This window comes from Coffea arabica, chromosome 11c (genome assembly GCF_036785885.1).
Source record: "Coffea arabica cultivar ET-39 chromosome 11c, Coffea Arabica ET-39 HiFi, whole genome shotgun sequence".
NCBI classification, from domain to species: Eukaryota; Viridiplantae; Streptophyta; class Magnoliopsida; order Gentianales; family Rubiaceae; genus Coffea; species Coffea arabica.
In genome coordinates this window covers 14,679,183-14,693,858 of record NC_092330.1, presented here as the reverse complement: position 1 = coordinate 14,693,858, position 14,676 = coordinate 14,679,183, and the positions used below count along the sequence as shown (strand labels likewise).

The following is a 14,676-nucleotide window of genomic DNA, read 5'->3' as shown; positions in this document are numbered from 1 at the left end:
AGAATCGATATTAATCAAATTGTATTGATGCAACTTGCGTCCAAAACCCTTGCAAAGCTAGCCCTTTTACAGTCTAGAGGTTTCTAAAACCCTAAAGGAGCAGTCGGCCATCTTGGTGTCTAGATTGGCCGACCCATGTTTCTATTACGCAGTTAATCTAACTCTAAGCAACATTGAGGCCTAAAGACCCAACTCGGCCCAATCACTTGGAGGCCCGCTTGACTCTTCATGGGATTGGATTAGGGTGTAGATGATTTGCTTGTATCCTTCTTGGCCTTCAATATCTCTATGGACACCATGTTGGGCTTGGACCATTCGAACAAGGCCTTGGAGGGATTCCTTGAAGAACTTGGCTCATACACGTGTGACTGGGCCCAATGGAACACCGACCAGCTCATTGCGTGGGCCTTGATCCATACACACGTCACTGATACGGTCCTCGATCAACTCGTTTCGAGACACGTTGCACGTTTGCCCATGGATCTAGCGAGGTGGTCCAACGCTTGGATTGCAGAACCTAGAATCAAGCGAGACGATAAGATTTCATTATAGGCGTTGGAACGATGACTCCACAGAGGTGATTACTCGAATGGATAGGTCGGTAGAACAATCTAGGACGAGACGCAATATTGCTTACAACCCATGCCAAAGCAAGTGAAAACGTTCGAATATCTCTTTAGAAGAAGAATCGACATTAATCGAATTGTATTGATACAACTTGTGTCCAAAACCCTTGCAAAGCAAGCCCTTTGTTAGGCTAGAGGTTTCTAAAACCCTAAAGGAGCAGTCGGCCATCTTGGTGTCTAGATTGGCCGACCCATGCTTCTATTACGCAGTTAATCTAACCCTAAGCAACATTATGGCCTAAAGAGCCAACTCGGCCCAATCACTTGGAGGCTCGCTTGACTCTCCATGGGCTTGGATCATGGTGTAGATGTTTTGCTTGTCTCCTTATAGGACTTCAATATCCGTATGGACTCCATGTTGGTCTTGGACCATTTGAACCAGGCCTTGAAGGGATTTCTTTAAGAGCTTGGCTCGTGCATGTGTGACTAGGCCCAATAGAACTCTGACCGGATCATTTTGTGGGCCATGATCCATGCACACATCACTGATACGGTCATTGATCAACTCGTTACGAGAAAAATAGCACGTTTGCTCAAGTATCCAACGAGGTGATCCAACGCTTGGATTGCGGAACCTAGAATCAAACGGACAACACGATTTGATTATAGGGAGTGGAACGACGACTCCACAGTGGTGATTACTCTAATGGATACGTCGGTAGAACAATCTAGGATGAGACGCAAGATTGCTCACAACCCTTGCAAAGACAAGTAAAAAGGCTCGACTCTCTCTTGACAAGAAGAATCGAAATTAACCGAACTTTATTGATCCAACTTGTGTCCAAAACCCTTAAAATGCAAGCCCTTTTATAGGCTAGAGGTTACTAAAACCCAACAAAAACCCTAAAAGAGCAGTCGGCCATCTTGGTATCAAGACGGGCCGGCCCATGCTTCTACTACGTAGTTAATCCAACCCTAAGCAACATTATGGCCTAAAGACCCTACCGGCCCAATCACTTGGAGGCCCGCATGACTCTCCATAGGCTTGGGTCATGGTGCAGATGATTTGCTTGTATCCTTCTTGGCCTTCAATATCCCTATGGACTCCATGCTGGTCTTGGACCATTCGAACAAGGCCTTGGAGGGATTCCTTGAAGAACTTGGCTCGTACACGTGTGACTGGGCCCAATGGAACTCGGACCAGCTCATTGCGTGGGCCCTGATCCATACACACGTCACTGATACGGTCCTCGATCAACTTGTTTCGAGACACGTAGCACGTTTGCCCAAGGATCTAGCGAGGTGGTCTAACGCTTGGATCGCGGAACCTAGAATCAAGCGGGACGATAAGATTTAATTATAGGTGTTAGAACGATGACTCTACAGAGGTGGTTACTCGAATGGATAGGTCAGTAGAACAATCTAGGACGAGACGCAATATTGCTTACAACCCCTGCCAAAGAAAGTGAAAAGGCTCAAATATCTCTTAACAAGAAGAATCGACATCAATCAAATTGTATTGATCCAACTTGTGTCCAAAACCCTTGCAAAGCAAGGCCTTTTATAGGCTAGAGGTTTCTAAAACCCTAAAGGAGCAGTCGGCCATCTTGGTGTCTAGATTGGCCGACCCATGCTTCTATTACGCAGTTAATCTAACCCTAAGCAACATTAAGGCCTAAAGACCCTACTCGGCCCAATCACTTGGAGGCCAGCTTTAGTCTCCATGGGTTTGGATCAATGTGTAGATGATTTGCTTGTATCCTTCTTCGCCTTCAATATCCCTATGGACTCCATTTTGGTCTTGTACCATTCGAACAAGGCCTTGGAGGGATTTTCGTTGAAGAACTTGGATCGTACACGTGTGACTGGGCCCAATGGAACTCGGATCAGCTCATTACGTGGGCCCTGATCCATACACACGTCACTGATACGGTCCTTAATCAACTCATTTCGAGACACGTAGCACGCTTGCCCAGGGATCTGGCGAGGTGGTCCAACGCTTGGATTGCGGAACCTAAAATCAAGCGGGACGATAAGATTTAATTATAGGCGTTAGAACGATAACTCCACAGAGGTGATTACTCGATTGGATAGGTCGGTAGAACAATCTAGGACGAGACGCAATATTGCTTACAACCCATGCCAAAGCAAGTGAAAAGGCTCAAATATCTCTTAACAAAAAGAATCGACATTAATCAAATTGTATTGATCCAACTTGTGTCCAAAACCTTGCAAAGCAAGCCCTTTTATAGGCTAGAGGTTTCTAAAACCCTAAAGGAGCAGTAGCCATCTTGGTGTATAGATTGGCCGACCCATGCTTCTATTACGCAGTTAATCTAACCCTAAGCAACATTAAGGCCTAAAGACCCAACTCGGCCCAATCACTTGGAGGCTCGCTTGACTCTCCATGGGCTTGGATCATGGTGTAGATGTTTTGCTTGTCTCCTTCTAGGCCTTCAATATCCCTATGGACTCCATGTTGGTCTTAGACCATTTGAATAAGGCCTTGGAGAGATTTCTTTAAGAGCTTGACTCGTGCATGTGTGATTAGGCCCAATAGAACTCGGACCGGATCATTTTGTGAGCCATGATCCATGCACACATCACTGATACGGTCCTTGATCAATTCGTTACGAGACACATAGCACGTCTGCTCAAGTATCTATCGAGGTGATCCAACGCTTGGATTGCGGAACACAGAATCAAATGGAAAACACGATTTGATTCTAGGGGGTAGAACAACGGCTCCACAGTGGAGATTACTCTAACAGATACGTCGGTAGAACAATCTAGGATGAGACGCAAGATTGCTCACAACCCTTGCAGAGGCAAGTAAAAAGGATCGAATCTCTCTTGACAAGAAGAATCGAAATTAACCAAACTTTATTGATCCAACTTGTGTCCAAAACCCTTATAATGCAAGCCCTTTTACAGGCTAGAGGTTACTAAAACCCTACGAAAACCCTAAAAGAGCAGTCGGCCATCTTGGTATCAAGACGGGCCGGCCCATGCTTCTACTACGTAGTTAATCCAACCCTAAGCAACATTATGGCCTAAAGACCCTACCGGCCCAATCACTTGGAGGCCCGCATGACTCTCCATAGGCTTGGGTCATGGTGCAAATGATTTGCTTGTATCCTTCTTGGCCTTCAATATCCCTATGGACTCCATGTTGGTCTTGGACCATTCGAACAAGGCCTTGGAGGGATTCCTTGATGAACTTGGCATGTACACGTGTGACTGGGCCCAATGGAACTCGGACCAGCTCATTGCGTGGGCCCTGATCCATACACACGTCACAGATACGGTCCTCCATCAACTTGTTTCGAGACACGTAGCACGTTTGCCCAAGGATCTAACGAGGTGGTCCAACGCTTGGATTGCAGAACCTAGAATTAAGCGGGACGATAAGATTTAATTATAGGCGTTGGAACGATGACTCCACAGAGGTGATTACTCGAATGGATAGGTCGGTAGAACAATCAAGGACGAGACGCAATATTGCTTATAACCCTTGCCAAAGCAAGGGAAAAGGCTCGAATATCTCTTAACAAGAAGAATCGACATTAATAAAATTGTATTGATCCAACTTGTGTCCAAAACCCTTGCAAAGCAAGCCCTTTTACAGGCTAGAGGTTTGTAAAACCCTAAAGGAGCAGTCGGCCATCTTGGTGTCTAGATTGGCCGACCCATGCTTCTATTACGCAGTTAATCTAACTCTAAGCAACATTAAGGCCTAAAGACCCTACTCGGCCCAATCACTTGGAGGCCCGCTTGACTCTCCAAGGGCTTAAGACCCAACTCGGCCCAATCACTTGGAGGCCAGCTTGACTCTCCATGGCTTTGGATCATGGTGTAGATGATTTGCTTGTATCCTTCTTGGCCTTCAATATCCCTATGGACTCCATGTTGGTCTTGGACCATTCGATCAAAGCCTTGGAGGGATTCCTTGAAGAACTTGGATCGTACACGTGTGACTGGGACCAATGGAACTCGGATCAGCTCATTGTGTGGGCCCTGATCCATACACACGACATTGATACGGTCCTCCATAAACTCGTTTCGAGACACGTAGCACGTTTGCCCAAGGATCTAGCGAGGTGGTCCAACGCTTGGATAGCAGAACCTAGAATCAAGCGGGACGTTAAGATTTAATTATAGGCATTAGAACGATCACTCCACAGAGGTGATTACTCGAATGGATAGGTCCGTAGAAAAATCTAGGACGAGACGCAATATTGCTTACAACCCTTGCCAAAGCATGGGAAAAGGCTCGAATATCTCTTAACAAGAAGAATCGACATTAATCAAAATGTATTGAAGCAACTTGTGTCTAAAACCCTTGCAAAGCATGCCCTTTTACAGGCCAGAGGTATCTAAAACCCTAAAGGAGCAGTCGGCCATCTTGGTGTCTAGATTGGCCGACCCATGCTTCTATTACGCAGTTAATCTAACTCTAAGCAACATTAAGGCCTAAAGACCATACTCGGCCCAATCACTTGGAGGCCCGCTTGACTCTCCATGGGATTGGATCATGGTGTAGATGATTTGCTTGTATCCTTCTTGGCCTTCAATATCCCTATGGACACCATGTTGGTCTTGGACCATTCGAACAAAGCCTTGGAGGGATTCCTTGAAGATTATAGGCTCGTACACGTGTGACTGGGCCCAATGGAACTCAGACCAGCTCATTGCGTGGGCCCTGATCCATACACACGTCACTGATACGGTCCTCGATCAACTCGTTTCGAGACTCGTTGCACGTTTGCCCATGGATCTTGCGAGGTGGTCCAACGCTTGGATTGCAGAACCTAGAATCAAGCGGGACGATAAGATTTCATTATAGGCGTTGGAACGAAGACTCCACAGAGGTGAGTACTCGAATGGATAGGTCGGTAGAACAATCTAGGACGAGACGCAATATTGCTTACAACCCATGCCAAAGCAAGTGAAAAGGCTCGAATATCTCTTTAGAAGAAGAATCGACATTAATCAAATTGTATTGATTCAACTTGTGTCCAAAACCCTTGCAAAGCAAGCCCTTTTATAGGCTAGAGGTTTCTAAAACCCTAAAGGAGCAGTCGGCCATCTTGGTGTCTAGATTGGCCGACCCATGCTTCTATTACGCAGTTAATCTAACCCTAAGCAACATTATGGCCTAAAGAGCCAACTCGGCCCAATCACTTGGAGGCTCGCTTGACTCTCCATGGGCTTGGATCATGGTGTAGATGTTTTGCTTGTCTCCTTATAGGACTTCAATATCCCTATGGACTCCATGTTGGTCTTGGACCATTTGAACCAGGCCTTGGAGGGATTTCTTTAAGAGCTTGGCTCGTGCATGTGTGACTAGGCCCAATAGAACTCTGACCGGATCATTTTGTGGGCCATGATCCATGCACACATCACTGATACGGTCATTGATCAACTCGTTACGAGAAAAATAGCACGTTTGCTCAAGTATCCAACGAGGTGATCCAACGCTTCGATTGCGGAACCTAGAATCAAACGGACAACACGATTTGATTATAGGGGGTGGAACGACGACTCCACAGTGGTGATTACTCTAATAGATACGTCGGTAGAACAATCTAGGATGAGACGCAAGATTGCTCACAACCCTTGCAAAGACAAGTAAAGAGGCTCGACTCTCTCTTGTCAAGAAGAATCGAAAATAACCGAACTTTATTGATCCAACTTGTGTCCAAAACCCTTAAAATGCAAGCCCTTTTATAGGCTAGAGGTTACTAAAACCCAACAAAAACCCTAAAAGAGCAGTCGGCCATCTTGGTATCAAGACGGGCCGGCCCATGCTTCTACTACGTAGTTAATCCAACCCTAAGCAACATTATGGCCTAAAGACCCTACCGGCCCAATCACTTGGAGGCCCGCATGACTCTCCATAGGCTTGGGTCATGGTGCAGATGATTTGCTTGTATCCTTCTTGGCCTTCAATATCCCTATGGACTCCATGCTGGTCTTGGACCATTCGAACAAGGCCTTGGAGGGATTCCTTGAAGAACTTGGCTCGTACACGTGTGACTGGGCCCAATGGAACTCGGACCAGCTCATTGCGTGGGCCCTGATCCATACACACGTCACTGATACGGTCCTCGATCAACTTGTTTCGAGACACGTAGCACGTTTGCCCAAGGATCTAGCGAGGTGGTCTAACGCTTGGATCGCGGAACCTAGAATCAAGCGGGACGATAAGATTTAATTATAGGTGTTAGAACGATGACTCTACAGAGGTGGTTACTCGAATGGATAGGTCAGTAGAACAATCTAGGACGAGACGCAATATTGCTTACAACCCCTGCCAAAGAAAGTGAAAAGGCTCGAATATCTCTTAACAAGAAGAATCGACATCAATCAAATTGTATTGATCCAACTTGTGTCCAAAACCTTTGCAAAGCAAGGCCTTTTATAGGCTAGAGGTTTCTAAAACCCTAAAGGAGCAGTCGGCCATCTTGGTGTCTAGATTGGCCGACCCATGTTTCTATTACGCAGTTAATCTAACCCTAAGCAACATTAAGGCCTAAAGACCCTACTCGGCCCAATCACTTGGAGGCCAGCTTTAGTCTCCATGGGTTTGGATCAATGTGTAGATGATTTGCTTGTATCCTTCTTCGCCTTCAATATCCCTATGGACTCCATTTTGGTCTTGTACCATTCGAACGAGGCCTTGGAGGGATTTTCGTTGAAGAACTTGGATCGTACACGTGTGACTGGGCCCAATGGAACTCGGATCAGCTCATTACGTGGGCCCTGTTCCGTACACACGTCACTGATACGGTCCTTAATCAACTCATTTCGAGACACGTAGCACGCTTGCCCAGGGATCTGGCGAGGTGGTCCAACGCTTGGATTGCGGAACCTAGAATCAAGCGGGACGATAAGATTTAATTATAGGCGTTAGAACGATAACTCCACTGAGGTGATTACTCGATTGGATAGGTCGGTAGAACAATCTAGGACGAGACGCAATATTGCTTACAACCCATGCCAAAGCAAGTGAAAAGGCTCAAATATCTCTTAACAAAAAGAATCGACATTAATCAAATTGTATTGATCCAACTTGTGTCCAAAACCCTTGCAAAGCAATCCCTTTTATTGGCTAGAGGTTTCTAAAACCCTAAAGGAGCAGTAGCCATCTTGGTGTATAGATTGGCCGACCCATGCTTCTATTACGCAGTTAATCTAACCCTAAGCAACATTAAGGCCTAAAGACCCAACTCGGCCCAATCACTTGGAGGCTCGCTTGACTCTCCATGGGCTTGGATCATGGTGTAGATGTTTTGCTTGTCTCCTTCTTGGCCTTCAATATCCCTATGGACTCCATGTTAGTCTCAGACCATTTGAATAAGGCCTTGGAGGGATTTCATTAAGAGCTTGACTCGTGCATGTGTGATTAGGCCCAAAAGAACTCGGACCGGATCATTTTGGGGGCCATGATCCATGCACACATCACTGATACGGTCCTTGATCAATTCGTTACGAGACACATAGCACGTTTGCTCAAGTATCTATCGAGGTGATCCAACGCTTGGATTGTGGAACACAGAATCAAATGGAGAACACGATTTGATTCTAGGGGGTAGAACAACGGCTCCACAGTGGAGATTACTCTAACAGATACGTCGGTAGAACAATCTAGGATGAGACGCAAGATTGCTCACAACCCTTGCAGAGGCAAGTAAAAAGGATCGAATCTCTCTTGACAAGAAGAATCGAAATTAACCAAACTTTATTGATCCAACTTGTGTCCAAAACCCTTATAATGCAAGCCCTTTTACAGGCTAGAGGTTACTAAAACCCTACGAAAATCCTAAAAGAGCAGTCGGCCATCTTGGTATCAAGACGGGCCGGCCCATGCATCTACTACGTAGTTAATCCAACCCTAAGCAACATTATGGCCTAAAGACCCTACCGGCCCAATCACTTGGAGGCCCGCTTGATTCTCCATAGGCTTGGGTCATGGTGCAGATGATTTGCTTGTATCCTTCTTGGCCTTCAATATCCCTATGGACTCCATGTTGGTCTTGGACCATTCGAACAAGGCCTTGGAGGGATTCCTTGATGAACTTGGCATGTACACGTGTGACTGGGCCCAATGGAACTCGGACCAGCTCATTGCGTGGGCCCTGATCCATACACACGTCACAGATACGGTCCTCCATCAACTTGTTTCGAGACACGTAGCACGTTTGCCCAAGGATCTAGCGAGGTGGTCCAACGCTTGGATTGCAGAACCTAGAATTAAGCGGGACGATAAGATTTAATTATAGGCGTTGGAACGATGACTCCACAGAGGTGATTACTCGAATGGATAGGTCGGTAGAACAATCAAGGACGAGACGCAATATTGCTTATAACCCTTGCCAAAGCAAGGGAAAAGGCTCGAATATCTCTTAACAAGAAGAATCGACATTAATAAAATTGTATTGATCCAACTTGTGTCCAAAACCCTTGCAAAGCAAGCCCTTTTACAGGCTAGAGGTTTCTAAAACCCTAAAGGAGCAGTCGGCCATCTTGGTGTCTAGATTGGCCGACCCATGCTTCTATTACGCAGTTAATCTAACTCTAAGCAACATTACGGCCTAAAGACCCTACTCGGCCCAATCACTTGGAGGCCCGCTTGACTCTCCAAGGGCTTAAGACCCAACTCGGCCCAATCACTTGGAGGCCAGCTTGACTCTCCATGGCTTTGGATCATGGTGTAGATGATTTGCTTGTATCCTTCTTGGCCTTCAATATCCCTATGGACTCCATGTTGGTCTTGGACCATTCGATCAAAGCCTTGGAGGGATTCCTTGAAGAACTTGGATCGTACACGTGTGACTGGGACCAATGGAACTCGGATCAGCTCATTGTGTGGGCCCTGATCCATACACACGACATTGATACGGTCCTCCATAAACTCGTTTCGAGACACGTAGCACGTTTGCCCAAGGATCTAGCGAGGTGGTCCAACGCTTGGATAGCAGAACCTAGAATCAAGCGGGACGTTAAGATTTAATTATAGGCATTAGAACGATCACTCCACAGAGGTGATTACTCGAATGGATAGGTCCGTAGAAAAATCTAGGACGAGACGCAATATTGCTTACAACCCTTGCCAAAGCAAGGGAAAAGGCTCGAATATCTCTTAACAAGAAGAATCGACATTAATCAAAATGTATTGAAGCAACTTGTGTCTAAAACCCTTGCAAAGCATGCCCTTTTACAGGCTAGAGGTATCTAAAACCCTAAAGGAGCAGTCGGCCATCTTGGTGTCTAGATTGGCCGACCCATGCTTCTATTACGCAGTTAATCTAACTCTAAGCAACATTAAGGCCTAAAGACCATACTCGGCCCAATCACTTGGAGGCCCGCTTGACTCTCCATGGGATTGGATCATGGTGTAGATGATTTGCTTGTATCCTTGTGACGGCCCCACCTCCCCCTAAGGCGCACCAAAGGGTTCGGCGGACCGCCTGCCCAGCTCTCGCCAGGACTCAGTCACTCGTATCACGTGCGTACATCCATAGATAATAAGTAACCCATCCACTTCAACTTAATATATACATAGATGCTCAAGTAAAAGATAAGAAACTTCTACACACCAGAAGTTTTCAAAGTTTTTACCATTCAAGTACAAACATCGAATATACAAGGTTCTCATTCCTCATACAACCAGCCCGTGCCAAGCACTAGGGCGAGAACCATTACAAGGCCAAAGAACTAGATCAACCAGACTATACAGAACTCTCGTCCTTGCTCGCCTTCCCCTGCTAAGGAAAACAATTGACGTGGTATGAGCTAAAAAGCCCAGTGAGGTTCTATATAAATAAACAAGTAATTAAACAAGGAACATATCAAAAGGTATGGCACATGATTTCATGTTGGCATTTTAGCATGGAACAATTATCATGATACACGGTAACCATATACTGAAGGATACGGTGTTCCGGTGGAACTTTGTCGGTCCTCTGCACCTTATAACTTCCGGATCCCCACGGTTGACTGGCCATCACCTTATCCCTCCAGTGGTAATACTCGAGTATACCGACGGTTGTCCAGGGTTCCAACCTACCCGACCGAGCCCAGTCCTGGCTCGAGTAGGTCGGTAACCGAGGCGGGGCCCAAGTTCAGCTTAGAGCTTACAACATGCACAAGTAACCAAGTAAATCGGTAAACGGTAAATGGTAAAATTCATCAATTGAATAGGTCGAATGAGGTAAAGTACACACTCGCCTAACAATGATGGACAACTTCATATAGCATGTGATTCATGATAATTAAGTAATCAAGTGGACACTTAGCACGTAAACAATACAAATTGATTTCATGGGAGCATGTAATTCACGAATATCACGTAATCACATAAATTGGAAATCGAGTAAACAGATAGTCAGGTAATCAGGTAGTCACAGAAAACACGGGTATATAGAACACTCACCTATTTACGCACAACAACGTGCAAAATATCCTTCCGGATATTATCTTTAGTCACTGAGAAAACCTAAAATTAAATGAAAAGAATATTACCACTCATTTATCACAAACAATTAGGTGCAATCAAAGAAACTCGACGAATGATGAGTAGAACGTATAAAAAGAGACTTTAAAGTGGAACGAGGACATTTGGACCCGTGGACAAAATACTCAAGAAAATCCTAAACCACTCCTCTTTATTTGGTAAGAGTAAGTAAACATTTGGAGTTTCCAATTGAAGAAGGATCATGTTTTTAAGATGGAAAAACGGTCATAGTATTATACAAGTTCAAATAGAACTTAGCTTTCGGGCGAAAATTTGGGCAGCATGCCCTTTGTGTTTACCTAATTTCCAGCCATTTATGGCTTCATGATTTTTCTCAGCCAATCCCAAAGTCATGTACAGCACAAACTCATCATAATAGCCATTTCATAGGCTCAAGACAATATAAGAACAAAATCAAAGGAATAACAAGTGCGGAAATGCAATTTGACAAAAGACAGCTTTGACGGGTTCATGCATAACGGTCACAACCGGAGTTACACTTATCGGATTGGGATGAAACTTAAGCCGTTTCGAAGCTAAGACACAGGACTACAATGTTGAAGAAGGCCACTCAGTCCAGTTTGCCCTGTATCTAGGTCAAATTTATCAAAATGATCCCAGATTTTCTAGTTCGAGGTTTACTGTGGTAGTCTTGATTCATCCACTCTAATCTCCGCACACATAACTCCAAATCCAATAATTCCAAAGCCATATGAAAGCTAAGACAAATGTATACAATTCTCATGAAGATGACTTAGTCAGATTTACAGTGCAATCTAGTCAAATGCCCACTTTACAGATCCAAAATCCAACTAGTTGGTCAATTAACCGCACTGCATTCAAATGACCATATCCCAGTCTACCGAGGTCCGTTTAAGACGTTCTTGGCGGCGTTGAAAAGCTAATACAGGGTACTAAAACTTTCATGTTTTGACAATTGGCTAAATCTGAACGGATTATAGTAAACAAACACAACCAAAGAGACTAAACTGTCCACGCGGAATTCTGGAAAGTAACCTAGATCAGCGAGGGTATTTTCGTCTTTTCACAAGCTACGTTGCTCCGATTGAGCTGAAATTTTATAGGCATATATAAAATACCATTCTATACAACTTTCATGTTTTGTGCCAAGCCAAATTCGGCCTCTAACATGGAGCAATAAAATCGGGCAGAAAAGGGGGAAAATTTTCCAGAAATCTGGAATTTTGATTTCTAATGGAACCTTTCTTGATTTCTTGCTCCCATCATCACTATAACCACTTATCTAAGCTTAGATACAACATAGATCATCCATATAGCAAGTATAAGCAGCACATACCTCAAAAGAAACAAGGCTTGCAAGAGTACCACTTCACTTCCTCTTGAAAATTTTAGCTTCCCTAGCTTCCCAAGATCACAATTCACACTTTAATCGGTTTAGAATTTGTTTCTTGCACTTGGATGGTGCAAATCAAGAAGAAATTTTGGTTTTCTCTTGCTCTCCCTTTCCTCTCTCCTTGCTCGGCTATGCAGCAGAAAAATTGGGGAAGAATGAAGCTCACTTGGTCTTATAAGAAGACAAGAAAATTAGAACAAATTCTGTCCACAAGTTTAGCCAACACTTGGCTTGATTTCCACCACACAATTTTCTCTCTCCTTCCTTGCATTTTAGCCACAAATTTCGGCCAAGCTGTCATCATGAGAGAGGAGATATTTTACTCCATTAGTAATAAACTTGTGTGACAAGTAAGTGGCGGTCAAGTGGTCGGTTCAAACGGTAGTGCACGGTACACGTCGGTGTGACGCGTTTTCTCTTAAATCGCACGTACTAGGGTTTTTGCTTCCTATTCACTAACTTTTTATCATTGCTTCTAATCACATATTATTTCTCACTTAAAAGTCACTCTTAAGCACCAAATTTGATCCTTACTCGGTACCGGATAATTATACTTCGGTTACACGAAAAATCCGATTTCACCTTGAATTGAAAACGAATAGGAGAACCCTAATTTCCTATGGTCATTGGCACTTTTCTAGGGTGATTGAACCATGGATAACATGAAATAATAATTTCCAAATAATTTTCAAATAAAAGGGAATTTTTGAGAAATATGTAAGGAATTTGCGAGTCCTCACACTCTCTTCCCCTTAAAAAAATTTCGACCTCGAAATTTCAACTTGCATTAATCAGATCAAAAATAGTTCTCGAAAGTTGATCACGTACTAAGAATCATTTCAATCTTACTTATCACAATCAAATACTAATCAGATCAAATATCTCAGAGGTCAATCACATTATAAGAATCACTCATCACAATCAAGTACTAAAAGTACTCCAATTCTATTTATCACTTAGCAACAAGCCAACCTTAATCAAACAAGAAGACTAGAAGAAGGATGCAAAATCAAAAGTTTTCTCAACCATTTCGGCCACCACCACAATCTGTCAAAACCCAAGCTAAACACTTATTGGACAAGTCCAAGGTATTATTTTAATCTACTCATTCAGTTAAGTCTCGAGTCCAAGACAAAATCTTTTTGATCCTTTCACGCGTAAGGTTTGGAATACTCTAATATCTCATAGACGAGTTTACCAGTAGTGGTAAGGATTACCTTCTTTAATCTCAGGCAACTCTGAACCGTGTGGTGTGTTCATGTCATGCGTTCTTTCAGATGCCACTGGTTGGCTCCTCCTTCCATTAACTTGTCGAGGAACAGTTCCATTTCCCTGTTGAGCAGTAGTTTCTCGTGGATATCTCCTTGGACAGTCATGAACTTTATGGTTGGTACTCCCACACCCCATACACTTTCGTCCCTTTAGCCAACAGTTTTCTTCAGTGTGATTCGTCTTTCCACAATATCCACAAGTCGGACGGGGTATTGTGACCTGACTTGCTTGCGAAGTTTTCTTTGATCGTATTTGTCCCACTGAAGTCCCTCGCGACATAGTTCCTTTTGGTTCCTTTATCATGAGTGGTGCAGGAAGTAACAGTCCTACTCCATCCATTTCTTTTCTAACTTTGGGTGGTGGTTCATTTTCCCCTAGTGTACTATCAGATGCATTTCTTTTCCTTGCTTGAAAAGCTCTCAGTTGAGATTTTATACTTTCTACCCTTTGCGCTTTTTCGAGAGCGTCACTAAACGTTTCGATCTGTGCTGCGGCAAGGGCATCTTGGATTTCTAAATTTAATCCTTGGATAAACCGTCTTATTCTTTTCCGTTCAGTAGCCACCAATTCTGGGGCATAGGTAGATAACTTCGTAAAGCGTGTTTCATACTCAGCTACGCTCAAAGTTCCTTGACGAAGCTTTATAAAATCATCTTCTCTCTTTTCTTGGACAAGTGGAGGAAGAAATTTCTCATTAAATTCACGTACAAAATTTATCCAAGTCCTTGGAGTTTGATCCCTTTCCCACTTGTTTCTTATAACATTCCACCAGGCTCGTGCTGCTCCTTCAAGTTGAAATACAGCAAAGGTGACTTGTCTCTCCTCGGTGTAATCCAAAGCATCGAATATATTTCTTATATTTTCTAACCAATTCTCAGCCACTTCTGGATCAGGTTCTCCAGCAAATTTGGGCGGGAAGAATTTCTGAAACCGCTCTAAAGCTC

General features: G+C 44.0%; 1 long non-coding RNA gene across 1 annotated transcript; it reads right to left on the bottom strand.

Annotated features, from left to right (window-relative positions):
• Positions 1-10,113: 10,113 nt before the first annotated feature.
• On the bottom strand, positions 10,114-13,187 carry LOC140017071 (uncharacterized). Its single transcript, XR_011823391.1, has 3 exons — positions 12,404-13,187; positions 11,005-11,067; positions 10,114-10,333 (listed from the first exon to the last, which is right to left on the bottom strand). It is a non-coding gene; the product is annotated as an uncharacterized lncRNA (long non-coding RNA).
• Between the last annotated feature and the right edge of the window lie 1,489 nt (positions 13,188-14,676).